The sequence below is a fragment of the Dermacentor variabilis genome, chromosome 3, assembly GCF_050947875.1.
Source record: "Dermacentor variabilis isolate Ectoservices chromosome 3, ASM5094787v1, whole genome shotgun sequence".
In the NCBI taxonomy this organism is placed as follows: Eukaryota; Metazoa; Arthropoda; class Arachnida; order Ixodida; family Ixodidae; genus Dermacentor; species Dermacentor variabilis.
Window position 1 is genome coordinate 232,262,108 of NC_134570.1, and position 16,062 is coordinate 232,278,169.

Here is a 16,062-nt window from a genome sequence, read left to right on the forward strand (position 1 = left end):
TAAAGAAGGTGGGGAGAGGCAGCATGCATAGCCTTCAATCTTGGTAGGCCCTTGTGGTGCCTGTTATTCTCCTTCACATGAGAACTTCACAGTGTATCAGCTGCGGGAAAGTCTTTGCCTAAGATGTACATTATGCCTCATAATGCATCAATCATGTGCTCATTTTATAGATTGGGAAACAGATTGTTGCCCCATTTATAGAATTTATCTCGAGCTTGCAAGAAAGAAAGCACTTCTTTCTATATCTGGGCATAGCCAGGCATTCTGTCTCTGCAAAATATTGCCACGACCTCGACACAGCTGACAGCCACTCGGTGCAAGTCGGTGCCACATGCTAGGCACGTTGGGTGGCTCCGAGAAGAAGAGAACGACGAAGGTGCCAGGACAGCGATAGATATAAAAGATCTCATCGTGGGTAGGAGCCACCCGCATCACAGGCCACAACAACAACAACAACATAAAAGATCTCTAGCGTCGACCGAAGTCTTTTGTGGCTTTGTCTGTGACAAACTGGTGGAGGTGCGGGGTACGCGTCTATGTACTCTGACCCCCAGGAACAGGGAGCGGACAACCTACGCAAAAGCCGACGGCTTCAAAGACTGCCTCCGGAATACGGCCTGCAAGATCTGCCGAGGATGTCCACCACAACCGCAAGCCAGACACAGGAGACGTACGGTACGGGACAGCCTCCTGCGTCGCTTGTTCTCCACACCCCACGCTGGCCGCAGCCGTTCCATGGTGAGCCTTTTGAGGACGTGGAAGACTGGCTCGACGACTTCGATCGTGTGGCTGACGTCAATTATTGGGACGAGCAGAAAAAGTTAAGGAACGTGTACTTCGCCCTAGAGGACTCTGCCCGAACATGGTTCGCTAACCACGAGCCATCCATCACCACCTGGCAAGAATTTCAACGGCAGATACGCGATACGTACAGCAGCCCCGCAAGAAAAGAGCGAGCAGAGCAAGCCCTTCAGAATAGGGTTCAAAGGCCGAACGAAAGCGTAGCCATGTTCGTAGAAGACATGTCGCGGCTTTTCAAGCGTGCTGACCCTGGCATGACAGAAGCGAAGAAAGTACGCCTACTGATGCGTGCGGTAAAAGAACAGCTGTTTGCTGGACTGATGCGAAGGCCTCCAGCTACAGTAGCTGAGTTCGTCAGTGAGGCGACAACAATGGAGCGAGCCCTTCAACAACACTCCTCGGTCTACGATCGCCAAATCAACCTGGGATCAGCATCTTCTCTCTCGTTACCCTATGACACCGATGCGCTTCGAGAGCTTGTGCGTAGTGTCGTGCGTGAGGAGCTCGACCGGCTACAGGGAGTGCGATTTCAACCGACCGTAACATCCCTCACAGATATCGTCCGCGAAGAAGTTCGCCAGGCAGCACAGCCATTCGTGCAAACTAGACCTGAAGCCGCCCCCGTACTGACTTATGCTCAAGCAGTGAGGCTACCTGCGCAACCCGGGAACCACCGTAACCCGCCTTCTTCTGAAGAACCGCTGTGCCACTTCCCGGGCCAAGGTTCACGTACAAATATGTACGGGTCCACGAGCCCCCGACCCCGCAAGGGCACCTTGAGACTCAAGGTGATGGTGCTTGGCGCCACCACGGACCCTTAGCCCCCATACCGAAGCTGTAATCCGCACCGTGGCGACAGGTTGTAAGGTGAAGGGTAGAAACCATGAACGGTGGTGGTCGGAGCCATGGTCAAGCCCCGGCCGACGGGCTCCCCGTCTGTTTACCAGGCGGGGGACTCCGGGACCTTCTTGTGTCTATAAGGGTGAAACACAGGTGACACAATAGGAACCCTTAATCCATACATGCCGCATGGATTCTCAATTTCCCCCTCTAAAAAAAAACGATCGGAACCGGAAACGGTACCGCACCGAAGCAATCAAAGTTGCAACTCAGAAATGTGCTGAAAATTTTCCACAGTTCCTGGTAGTTCACGCTGTTGAGCAAAACGGTCCCGTGGCCACTCTATCAGTGTTTGTGATACAGAAATGGCTAGTAGCTAACATAGGCGAAGAATATGAAGCAAAAAAACTGTCCTCAGGAGATCTGCTTGTGGAAGTCAAATCCAAAAAGCAAAGTGATGCGCTACTCGCGCAAAAGAAGCTTGCTGACCTTACCATTACTGTAACCCCTCACAGAAGCCTGAACAGCGTTCAGGGAGTAATTTCTGAGCGGCTGCTAATGACTGAGAACGAAAATGAGCTCCTCCAGAATTTGCGAGACCAAGGAGTAACGTCCCTTCGCCGCATAATTATAAGGCGCAACGGCGAAGAAAAAACAACACCTCACATCGTACTAACATTCGGCAGCACTCGCTTACCCGAGTCTGTCCGGGTTGCATTCATCAGGTGCCCAGTGCGCCCATACATCCCTAACCCTAGGAGATGTTTCAAATGCCAAAGGTATGGGCATGGCAGCAACACATGTAGAGGCAAGGAGACCTGTGCCAAATGCGCCGAAACCGAGCACAATACTGACAACTGCCAAGCAAATGAAACAAAGTGTGCAAATTGCAACGGTCCACATGCAGCGTACTCACGAACCTGTGAAGTATTCAAAAAAGAAAAACAAATAATCAATCTAAAAGTACGAGAAAACATATCTTACCCTGAGGCAAGGAAAAAGCTCACCCAAGAGACATCCAGGTCATATGTTGACGCCGTGCGCCGGGGGGCCGAGCGGCGTCTGGTGACAGTGGGCACACAGTACACTATTGTTGATGTGTGCCTGCCCCGTCTCCCACCCGAACGGCACTCCGGTGTCGGCACCATTGACATCCCGGAGGTGCACCTGACGGCGGCCTCTGGCACAACCAAAGTTAGTGGGAGTGGCGACACACCACTCCAACTTCAGGCCACTGCCCAGGCAGGGCCATCCACAACTATGACAGGTGCAGCCAAGGCTGCCATACTACCACACAAGAAAGGCTCGCTGGCCCCTGAGCCGGTAGGCCGCAGGGCTTCCCCCCATCGGGAGAAGCCACAAATCCGTACCCCCGCGGGTTCCCCGCGGAAACCCATCACCTCGCTGGAGGCGATGGATATAACCAGTAGCCCGCCTCCGCAGCAGCGGCGGCGCAACTCCCTTGAATACAAAAAGGGAGGAAGAACTCCAATAACGGGCCCCACAAAACCGGGAGCATAGCTTTTGAAATACATCCATCAAAGTTATTCGATATGGCGTTCCTAATTCACTGGAACTGTCGAGGTATATTAAAAAACTACGGTGACATAAAAGATATTCTTTCTGTATACTCCCCGGTTGTTTTGTGTCTCCAGGAGACAAACTTGGGATCAAAACATAAAAATATTTTAAGTAAATATAAAGTCTTTCGTCACGACCGAGAGCAAGCAAATAGGCTCTCTGGAGGTACTGCCATAGTTGTTCAAAGTAGTGTCGCTACTTGTGAAGTCAAGCTTCAGACTACATTTGAAGCCGTTGCAGTGTCTGTAGTACACTTTAAAACAATTACAGTATGTTCCGTATATATCCAACCACACCTGACAGTAACGCTCCATGACTTAGAAGACCTTTTAAAACAATTACCAGAGCCATATCTGTTAGTCGGCGATTTTAATGCTCACTCCAGTTTGTGGGGAAGCGAACAAACGGACACTAGAGGCCGTATTTTAGAAGATTTTATTCTCTGTAATAATATATGCCTGCTTAACAGGGGCAAACACACATACTGCTCTCCAAGCTCAGGAAAATGGAGCTCCTTAGATTTGTCTCTTACGTCGCCGTCTGTTTTTAATGCTTTTAAATGGAATGTCTTGGACAACCCGTATGGTAGCGATCATTTACCCGTCCTTATCAACCTAACATCATCTCCGCAAATCATTCCTACAAAACCACAACGTTGGAAGCTCCATTTGGCCGACTGGGCGCTGTTTCAAGAAAATGCCAGCTTAGAAAAAATAGATCTACATAATTTAGGTATAGACGAACTTAATGAAATTGTCACACACTACATTATCTCTGCCGCACTCCTGGCCATACCTCAATCTTCCGGAGTGGTGAAACAAAACCACAAAACCTGGTATACAAAAGAATGTAGATTAGCAAAAAAGAAACAGAACAAAGCATGGGGAATCTTTCGAAGGTACCCCACGCAAAAAAATCTCATAGACTTTAAAAAGGCAAGAGCACAAGCCCGATATATCCGTCGTAGAACCGAAAAGACTTCGTGGCAAAATTACGTGACTTCCATAAATAGCTCAACCACATCAAAAGAAATGTGGGAGAAGGTACGAAGGCTAGATGGTAAATACTCCCCTTTCACACTCCCCTTTCTAACAGCCCCTGGTAAACAGACAAACATCGAAGAACAGGCAGACATTTTAGGTGAATATTTTTCAGCAGTTACCAGCTCATCAAACTACACAGAATCATTCCTTACGTACAAAAACACAGCCGAGAAACAAAGACTCCCTATAAGTGGATATATAAATGAACCATATAATAAATTATTCACAGTTCATGAAATCAACACAGTCTTGTCCGCTGGTAAACAGACTGCACCCGGCCCTGACAGAATACACTATCAAATGCTGTCCCACCCCTCTGAACCTGCCGTAGAGGCACTCTTAAGTTTTTTTAATAAGGTGTGGGTATCGGGTAAACTACCCGAAGCCTGGAAGAAGGCCATCATCGTTCCATTTTTAAAGCCCGAAAAACCACCAACCTCTCCCAGTAGTTACAGGCCCATAGCGCTCACCAGCTGCCTCGCAAAATCCTTTGAGAGTATCGTGAATATGAGATTAACCTTCGTGCTAGAAGTCCGTGAGCTTCTCGATGCCCATCAGTGCGGTTTCAAAAAGGCATGCTCCACAACAGACCACATGGTTCGTCTTGAAAATACCGTCCGTGAAGCCTTTATACTTAAACAACAATGTCTCGCTGTCTTTTTCGATTTAGAGAAAGCTTATGACACAACCTGGAGGTACGGAATTCTTCACGATTTGGCTGAACTTGGCATTCGTGGCAGGATGCTGAACTGCCTAAAAGACTTCCTGTCAAACCGTTCATTCCATGTACGCCTCGGTTCAACCCTGTCGAGAATTTTCATTCAAGAAAATGGAGTGCCCCAAGGGAGTGTTTTAAGCACGACCCTTTTTGTTGTTAAAATGAATTCGATCAGTAAAATAATCCCAAGGTCAATTATGTATTCAATCTATGTCGACGATCTTCAGATAGCTTGCACATCCTCAAACATAACAACATGCGAAAGACAACTGCAGTTAACAATAAATAAACTTTCAACGTGGGCTGACCGAAATGGTTTCCGGTTCTCCCCACAGAAAACAGTGGCCATCCTTTTTTCACTCAAACGTGGCCTACAGACAGATCCTAGACTATACCTGAACGAAGCGGAATTGCCGGTAAAAAGTGAACACAAATTTCTGGGCATAACTTTTGACAGAAAACTGACCTTCTTGCCGCACATAAAGAACCTGAAGAAGAAAACGTCCCAATCATTAAACATATTAAAGGTGCTTTCACATAAACGCTGGGGGGCTGATAGGACCGGCCTTTTACACATCTACCGCAGTATAGTTCGCTCTTGCCTCGATTACGGGTGCATAGTATACAACTCAGCTCGACCGTCCTACCTGAAGCAATTAGATCCAGTTCATAACTCAGGTCTGCGCCTTGCAAGTGGGGCCTACAGGACATCACCCATAAACAGCCTACATGTCGAATGTAACGAACCAGCCCTCGCAGATAGAAGAGCCATGCTCACATGTGCATATATCCTAAAAACCCGTTCACTACCAAAACATCTCTGCTACTCCATAGTTACCAAGTGCCCGTCTAAGCAGCTTTTTAACAACAAACCGAATGCGACGAGACCCCTTATTCTCAGATTTGAAGAAATTTGCCAGGAATTAGGTATTCTAGACACACTGCCCGATATTGCCCATAGACCCGAACCACTACCACCTTGGCACACCTTTCCCAGTGTAGGTGACTACACACTGACACAATTTCATAAAAAGCAAACTCCACGTGAACATCTAATACAAGAATTTTTGGCGCTAGACAAAAAGTACAAAGAGCACAAAGCATTTTATACTGACGGTTCTAAAACATCACTTTACGTCGGAAGTGCTGTAGTGCAAGATAAATGGGAAAAGGTAGTCAGGTTGCCTCAGTGCGCGTCAATTTTCACAGCCGAATGTCATGCCATTTCGGTAGCTGTATCAAAAATAGTCGAGATGAACATTCAAAACAGCATTATCTACACGGACTCGCTTAGTGCAATAACAGCACTGAAAGCCAGAAACGTAAGGGAACCTTTAATAGGAAATATAATCCATAACATAATAACTGCTCAAACGCAAGGACACGAAATTAAGCTGTGTTGGGTACCAAGCCATCAAGGAATTAGAGGCAACGAGAGAGCTGACGCGTGCGCCGCTCAAGCCTGCCATAAGGATGTCAGCACTGTAAATATACCCTATGCAGATTGCATGAAGTTAGTAAAAAACAAGCTTAAAGAAAAATGGCAGCGTACATGGAATAACGAAGAAAATAACAAACTACATTTAGTAAAACCTATTCTAGGAGAATGGAGATCATGCAGGCATCAGGAACGTTTTATAGAAGTAATTTTATGCCGCCTGCGCATCGGACACACACACCTAACACATAACTTTCTACTGACAAAACAAGACAAACCCTTATGTGAGAAATGTGGAGATGAACTCACTGTGAATCATATTTTATTCTCGTGCACACAACTCGAACGGCTAAGGAATAAACATTTTACTGTATTTTACAATGAACGCATTCCCTTCCATCCCAGTCTGCTTTTAGGAGATAACCCACTAGTAGAAACTTCATCTGTTTTTAGTTTTTTAAAAGACGCAGCGATCCTAAACGAAATATAACGTATCACAGAACTACTCATTTTAAAAATTACTACCCGGTTTTTTCACGCATCTTATGATGCACCTCACCCATTTTCTCAGTTCTGAGAAGAAGGCTGAGGTCTTCATTTGGTTTGTTGGGCTCCTCAGAGGCCTTGTCCGGACAAGGACCTCGCTGAGGATACCCAATTTTTGAAATAAGTTATACCATGTGTTTGGCGCATGATAGCCTAAGTCGCTTATGCGCCATAAAACCTAATACAATACAATACGAGCCCCCGAATCAATACGCGAAAGTCAGACGTGTGGCGCACACCTGACTATCAGCCACTCTGCTTCCACTGTGGCGAAGCGGGCCACTTGTACCGTGCCTGCTACTACCGAAGAATTGGACTCCAGGGCTATCACCCCGGCGCTCGTCGCCCACGTGAGGGAGAGCGTCCGAGAGAAATCCAGCAATATCTGGCCAGTCAACCTTCGTCGCCGTACGCGCAGTTCCCACCGGTTGAACAGTCCCTGCCAACGACCCGATCTCCGTCTCCGCAGAGGCGCCAGTCACGATCACCACCTCCTCGACGATCGGCGTCACCTAGCCGCTACACTACGTTCTCTGCTTCCGTGGGCAACCGGCCCACGAGCCCAAGTCGGGAAAACTGAGAACAGCGACCTCCGGAGGTGGGGCCGCTGTCCAACGCACTTCGAAAGATCCTCCGCTGCGACACCCCGACGACGACGATAACGTCGAAGACAACGACGACTGCGTACCTTCGACACCTTCCTTCGAAAACCGTGAGCCTGTTTCAGCCGACATACTCGTTTCTGTCGATAACCACCCGGTAACCGCTCTTGTCGATACTGGCGCCGATTATTCTGTTATGAGCGGACAACTGGTTACGGCACTTCGCAAGGTGACGACACCGTGGCCACGACCTAAGCTCCGTACAGCCGGCGGTCATGTCCTCACGCCGATCGGCAAATGCACTGCGAGGGTACAAATTCGTGAGGTCACATTTGTCGGTTCATTTATTATACTGGAAGAGTGCTCCAGGCAGGTCATACTCGGCATGGACTTTCTTCGGGAGTACGGCGCAATCATAAACCTTCGCGAGTTGCTTGTCACATTTTCCAGCGAACACGCAACTATTTCGGACGACTACCACCCACAGTCCACGGTGTTACGCGTTTCGGGTGACTGTGCTACTTTACCACCTCGGAGTACTGCGTTGATCACCGTAGAAACAGACGATGATCCTCCCCATCTCGGAATCGCTGAAGGCAATCTGTCAGTCTTGTTGGCTCGACAAGTTTGCGTAGCCCGCGGCATCTTGCAGCTGTCGTCACGGACTGCTCAGATTTTAGTGACCAATTTCAGTCGTGAATACCAGCACTTCGCCCCACGAACTGCCATCGCCTATTTGGAGCCAGTCAGTGATTTTCCCGCTTGTTTAACTGTAGGGCAAACTGATGGAGATTCTAACTGTGACGTACCAGCCAACAGCAATATTGATGTGAATTCTAAATTATCGGGTCAACAACAGGCTAGCATTCGAAGCCTTTTACAGTCTTTTGCGGACTGTTTCGCTTCAACATCGAAGGTCAACCAAACGCCTATTGCGAAACACAGAATTATTACAAATCCCAATGAAAGACCCGTGCGCCAACGTGCTTACCGTGTTTCTCGTAAAGAGCAAGACGCCATCCGAAATCAAGTCCAACAAATGCTTACCGACGATATCATACAGCCCTCCACCAGTCCATGGGCGTCACCTGTGGTTCTGGTGAAAAAGAAAGACGGCACACTGCGTTTTTGCGTTGACTATCGCAAGCTTAACAACGTTACGAAGAAGGACGTTTATCCCCTTCCCCGCATCGACGACTCTTTGGACCGCCTTCGAAATGCTCGATACTTCTCATCGATGGACCTTCGCAGCGGCTACTGGCAAATAGAGGTTGATGAGCGTGATCGTGAGAAAACCGCATTTATTACGCCTGACGGACTTTACGAATTCAAGGTCCTTCCTTTCGGATTGTGCTCTGCGCCTGCTACTTTTCAGCGCATGATGGACACGGTTCTATCAGGTCTCAAGTGGCAGTCATGCCTTGTCTATTTAGATGATATCGTTGTCTTTTCAGAAACTTTTGAGCAGCACCTCCAGTGCTTACACGCAGTTCTAGACGCAATTCGTACTGCTGGCCTGTCTTTAAAGCCTGAAAAATGCCATTTCGGGTATGACGAACTCAAATTTTTAGGCCATGTCGTCAGCTACGAGGGCATTCGACCAGATCCCGACAAAACCATTGCTGTTGCTTCGTTTCCAACACCTTCGAACAAACACGAACTCCGCCGTTTTCTAGGGCTTTGCGCATATTATCGACGCTTCGTGGCCAACTTTTCACGACTAGCCGAACCGTTGCAACGGTTGACTAAGGATAATGTTCCGTTTGTCTGGGAGCAGGACCAACAAGAGGCCTTCTGTGAACTCCAGAAACGTCTGCACACACCTCCTGTTCTAGGACACTTTGACGAAGACAGTGACACCGAGTTGCACACGGATGCCAGCAACGTTGGCCTTGGTGCCGTCCTCGTACAGTGGCAAGATGGAGCCGAGCGCGTCATTGCGTACGCAAGCCGCACTTTGTCTCCAGCTGAAGGGAACTATTCCACTACGGAGAAGGAATGCTTGGCCGTTGTGTGGGCAATCGCTAAGTTCCGACCATATTTGTACGGCCGATCATTTCGAGTTGTGACAGATCACCATTCATTGTGCTGGCTCGCCAATCTCAAGGATCCATCTGGCCGTCTTGCACGCTGGAGTCTTCGCTTGCAAGAATACGATATGACGATAGCGTTCAAGTCCGGGCGTAAACACACCGACGCCGACTGCCTGTCACGTGCTCCACTTCAACCGTCGCCATACGACTTTGATGAAGAGGACGCATTTCTGTCCATTATCACAGTATCAGACATCAGCAAGCAACAGCGCGATGATTCAGAACTCCGGCCTCTCATCGACTACCTTGAGAACCGTCTACCAGAGCCGCCTCGTATGTTCATCCGCAAATTATCCTCGTTTTTTCTCCGAGATGGCGTTCTCTTCAAACTGGGTTTTCACTCGACTGCAACCGCCTGCCTTCTTGTAGTGCCGTCTTCACTGCGTGACGATATCCTGCGGGCCACTCACGACGAGCCATCTTCGGGCCACTTGGGATTCGCACGGACGTTTTCACGCATACGCCAAAAGTACTTCTGGCCTAACCTTCGCCGTGACGTAAAGCAATACGTGAGGACATGCCGCGACTGCCAGAGACGCAAGACACCACCCGCGCGTCCGGCTGGCCTTCTCCATCCCGTGGATCCTCCGCGGATCCCTTTTCAGCAGGTTGGCATAGATTTGCTTGGGCCATTCCCCACGTCGAGGGCTGGTAACCGTTGGATTGCTGTTGCCACAGACTACCTTACACGTTACATTGAAACCCGAGCACTCCCACGAGGCACTGCTAATGATATTGCTACCTTCTTTGTACATAGTATCGTACTCCGCCACGGTGCTCCAACAGTGGTTATAACCGACCGGGGCACAGCATTTACAGCGCAGCTCACAGAAGATATCATGCTTCTCAGTGGTACAGTTCACCGCAAAGCCACTGCTTACCATCCCCAGACGAATGGGCTCACAGAAAGGCTAAACAAAACGATCGCTGATATGATTTCCATGTATGTTGACGTCGACCACAAAAACTGGGACGACATTCTCCCATTCGTTACGTTTGCATATAATACTGCCCTTCAAGAAACTACCGGCTTCACCCCTTTTCGCTTAGTACACGGCCGGGAAGCTGTTACAACGTTGGACGCAATGCTTCTACCCACCTACTGTTCTCATGTTCTCACTGATGCTGCGGAATTCGCTCGATGTGCCGAAGAGGCACGCCAGCTCGCACGAATGCGTATCCGCCACCAACAACATAACGACGCCAACCGGTACAATCTTCGTCACCGCGACATCACTTATCAACCCGGTGACAAAGTATGGGTGTGGACACCGATCCGCCAGCGTGGTCGGTCGGAGAAACTTTTGCGCCGCTACTTTGGACCTTTTAGGATCGTTCAACGACTCGGCGACATCACATACGAAGTGATTCCTGAAGGAGAAGGCACCACTCGCCGTCCCCGACGCCCAGGCCTGTCCGATGTCGTTCACGTCTCTAGATTGAAGTTATACCACTCCCGCTGAACGCAAAGCTCCGCACCTCTCTCACCATCTACGTCTGTCTTAACAGTATCACCGTCGCTATCTCCAGTGCATCAATGTTCTGCATCGAGACGATGCTTCTAGGGAGGGGGGTAATGCCACAACCTCGACACAGCTGACAGCCACTCGGTGCAAGTCGGTGCCACATGCTAGGCACGTTGGGTGGCTCCGAGAAGAAGAGAACGACGAAGGTGCCAGGACAGCGATAGATATAAAAGATCTCATCGTGGGTAGGAGCCACCCACATCACAGGCCACAACAACAACAACAACATAAAAGATCTCTAGCGTCGACCGAAGTCTTTTGTGGCTTTGTCTGTGACAATATCTTGAGGCGTATCTAGTAACATGTTGCCCATCGTCTTGCTTTTGGCTGAGCACTGCAACTAGACCACAGCACAAAGCATCAGCTGTGATTAGCAGCTGGTCTCTCATTTTGAGGAGCACCAGCCAAGCACTGGATCTGAAGAAAGTATTTCTTTCCATTTTGAGAATTCTGGAACCTGTGTGGGTTCCAGACAAACCATGCTTTGAAAACAGCATGCTGGACAATGGATGTAGTGTTTGCATGTTAGGAGCGAATAAACCTAGATAGGTGGTCATGCCCATTAGCAGCAGTATTTCTGGAGGATGGTCTTGGCATGTCTGTGACAGCTTTGAGCTTGTTTTCGTTCATGTGCCCCAAGTAGGATGTTATTGTGATGCCAAACTTACATTTCTCTTTGTGGATGGCAGCTCTTGCACAGTGGGTGCCCTAAAATGTACTGCAGAGTTCGTTGTGTTCATGTTTAGTTGAGCACCAACTGATAACCTCTACCATATGACAAGCAACACATATAAGTTCTGGATGAATATCATTCATATACCATTGTGTTTGATCTGGGGCACACCAGATACCAAATCGCATGAGCAGTTAAGGCGAAACCAACGGAACGGTGCTGTAAAGGTGGTCAAGAACTTTCTGTAATGTTGAGGGATTTGCCAAAACCCTGAATTTGGGCATCAATTTTTCATACACCAAGCTGTGACTTGTAGTATCTGAAGGGTATGGTCTACTGCAGGAATTGGCTCATAGGGCTTGCTTGTTCAGTTTTTGTGTAATCCATAAAAGTGTGGAGTGCTCCTGATGGCTTCGTCACCATAAGCATGCACCAAGGAGTTGGCTCTGTCATAGCTGTCGTAAAACCAGTCTTAAACCTGGACAAGTTTGGCTTTCGTCTTCTATAAAAGCAGCCATACAAAACAGTGAAATATTAGTGCACAGGACACAGGCTCCAGTTTCAACATTGTCATGCAAGCTGCGCAAAGTATTTGAGGATGCGGCTTTGAATCTCCACAACCATTAACATTCTCAATCTGTCTAAGCACTCGACTTCAGCTTCACAATCACCTCTGTGACCTATTTAGCAAATTTATTTGGAAATAGCAGCATTCTGCCTGATGCACGAGATGGAACTTTATGTTGTGCTAGTCGCCTTACACACTGACCACAGTAACTTGGAGATCACCACCATCTCGAAATGTCACGAACCACATTGTTTTCAGGGTGAGACAAGCAATCGTGTCTAATTATCATCTGTGACAAAAAATAACTGATGCCTGTGGCAAGGTGCCATTCAAGTGGTTGAGTTCCTCCAGGAGGTAGGGGGTGATACGAGTGAGAACCCTCAAAAGCCAATTATGGCCTTAGCCAAGCAGCCCCAGGTGACATAGTAAAGCTTTTTGGGCACAATGTCATTAGGCACCACCCTATATAATTTCTTTGCTTCCACAACATCTGCATGGCTCGCGAGTGTCCGGTGGTAAATTTCTGAAGCCACATCAACCTCGATGTAGTATCCCTAGTTCCAAATACTTCAATCTGCATGCCACTATGTATGGTGGGGGTTACTGGGAAGGAGAATAACGAACAGCTACACATAGATAAAAACTCCCTAAAGGCTGTTATTGTGGAAGGACTGCCCAACATCAACACACGCTATATGATACAAGAATGTTGCTGCTATCAAAGATGAATTCAGTCAGTAATTGAGGATGAAGATAGTTTTACTCAATAGCCTTATAAAAAATGGTAAAAGAAAGCTAATAAATTTGTAACATGTTTTGAATCTTGTCTGAAAAAAAAATCATTAGTATGTCTTCAAATATCTCGCGCAGCCGGTAATCCTGTTCTACTTCTTCATGACCTTCAGGTACGCTAGAGAAGTCTTTCTCATCATTGGGCTAAAAAATGTAGTTGAGCAAAAGGAGTAGACCTAGGTGGCTGACAGGATGGCTCTTCTTTAAGTGCTGTGCGTAGAAGAAAAAAACATGCAAACATCTTCAACACTGTAATGGGCACTAACTGTTAGGGATGAAACATGAAAAACCCTAAGGAAAACATTTAGGTTTGGTGGATATGTAGAAAATACACAGAGACTAAAGACAGTGAAGGACAACGAAAAATGTTTGTGTAAGCTTCTTCACCAATGCGTTTGTTGCCTGTAGACAACACCAGGCAGCACTCGGAAAGCGACCTTCACCCCAAGTCGACGTCAATTCTGCGTGCAATTTGTGCATATTGACACAAAGGTGTGGGGCTCCTGCACTGCAGAACAGCGCGCGCAAAGGTCGGCGTCACGAAAGATAATAAAGTGCGTAAGCTGCACGCTCTTGTTCTGTCTCACCATTAAAGAGAAGCATACATTTTGCAAGACTCTGTCTCCAATCTACGTTACATTTTTCGGCGGAGGTGTGGGGTACATGCTACCACTCGCAGATCGAACGCCGTCTACAAGCCCAGTACGAAGTCCGGTCAAGCTGACTCCCGTGCAGGTACGGAAAGCTGTCGACTTCAAGGACTGCCACCTGAGCACGAGCCTCTACGCAATCAAGTCAGAAGGATGAATACATTGGTTCCACCTTCTTCATCGACCGCCCCGACCGAGGTCGTCCTCAACCAGCCACGAATCCCCACGTCCTTCCATGGGGACACCTTTGAGGATGTAGAGGACTGGCTCGATCACTTTGAGCGTGTCGCAGAATTCAACGTCTGGACTACAGAGCGCAAACTACGCAACACCTACTTTGCCCTCGAGGACTATGCACGGACCTGGTTTGAGAACCGTGAGGCAGGGCCCTATCGACATGGGACAAATTCCGACGGCAGCTAATCAGCACATACGCCAGCTTCGATCGCAAGGAGCGAGCTGAATCTGCAATGCAGGCGAGAGTACAGAGGCCGAACGAAAGCGTCGCAATGTTTCTCAAAGGTATGTGCCGACTTTTCCGACACGCAGATCCGTCCATGCCAGAAGAAAAGAAGCTAAGGAATTTGATACGCAGTGTCGAGCAAGAGTTATTCGGTGCCCTAATACGCAACCCACCAAATATTGTTGCAGAGTTTCTCGCGGAAGCCGTATCGATGGAAAAGGCACTGCAGCAGCGAACAAGGCAGAACCGCGATGTGTCGACCCTATCGCGTGATTTTCTCGCTATATCCCTGGACAATATTAATCCCTTGTGGGAGCTCCTTAGGCTTATCGTTCGAGAGGAGCTTCAAAAGCTTCAGGTGGCTCCAGCATCGGTACAGTGACCTGCTCTGTCTGAGGTCGTCCGGGAGGAAATCAGGCAGGCAGTCCAAGTCCCAGAGCGAAGCGAGACACCACAGCACAAGGTACGGCAGCCACAACCTCGCATGTCGTATACAGAAGCTGCACGAAGTTCGTTGTCCCCGATTTTTCGCGATGTGAGCGACGTCCTGGACCTTCTTGGTGTGCGCGCCGTTGAACAAGACACTCGCCTCGTTGCACGCCATTCATGGCTGAAACACACCCACCCCACAAGAGCGACGTATGGCGCTCTGCAGACCGGAGGCCCTTGTGTTTTCATTGCGGTGAAGCCGATCACCTCTACAGGGCGTGTCCCTACCAATGAGCTGGGCTCCGTGAATTTTCACTGAATGCGCCGTGCCCGTGCAATGGTGAATGCGCCCTGGAGATTGACGCATACCTCGTTTGCTTTGCCCCACGATTCCGTGAACCCCCGTCACAGTCACCCGCCCGAAACAGGTCTTCCAGCCCCCTATTCAAGCTGAGAGCAACGAGATGTCGCTCACTCAGCCCAGCCTCCCGGGAAAACAGAGTCCAACGACCTGCGGAGGAAGAGGTTGCTGATGTTGCGAACGCTGAAGATCCTCCACTGCAAGGACCGCGATATGACGTAATTGAGATGCAAAGAAAGCAGTGTAGTTCCGTACCAGTTACCACAGATGACCACGAGGTCATGGCGTTAATCGAAACGGGTGCGGACACGTCTGTTATGAGCCAGAATCTCGCGCGTATACTGAACAAAGTTTCGACGCAATGGACCGAAACTCAGATTCGTACTGCAGGAGGTCATCTCATAACTCCAATGGGCCGGTGCACGGCACGAGTCAACATTCGGGGCTTCACGTACATCGGCGACTTCGTCAATCTTCCTGAATGTTCAAAGGACCTTATACACGGCATGGATTTCCTTCAGGCGAACGGTCCATCATCGACCTGCAAGAGTCTAGAGTCAGCTTCACTACTACGCAAGCCATAGCGAACAGTAATGACAACGACCGTGACATCGCGCTTCGCGTAGCTGACGATCACATCACGTTGCGACCCAAGAGCAGCATGCTTACCCTTGTCCAATGCGACATGGAGGACGCCGCCGAAGGAATTGCTGAGGCAAACATGCCCCTGCTTCTTGAGCGCCACATTTGTATAGCCAGAGGGCTTCTTCAGGTGCAAAACAAATGTTCAGTCGTTTTGCTAACAAACTTTAGCAACGATTATCGGCATGTACCGCGAGGAACAACATGGCCGAACTGAGCTCATTTCTTCACGAAATCACTAACGTTACTGACATTGCCACATTGGAAACCGCATCGTCTCAGCAGTCTGGGTTCCC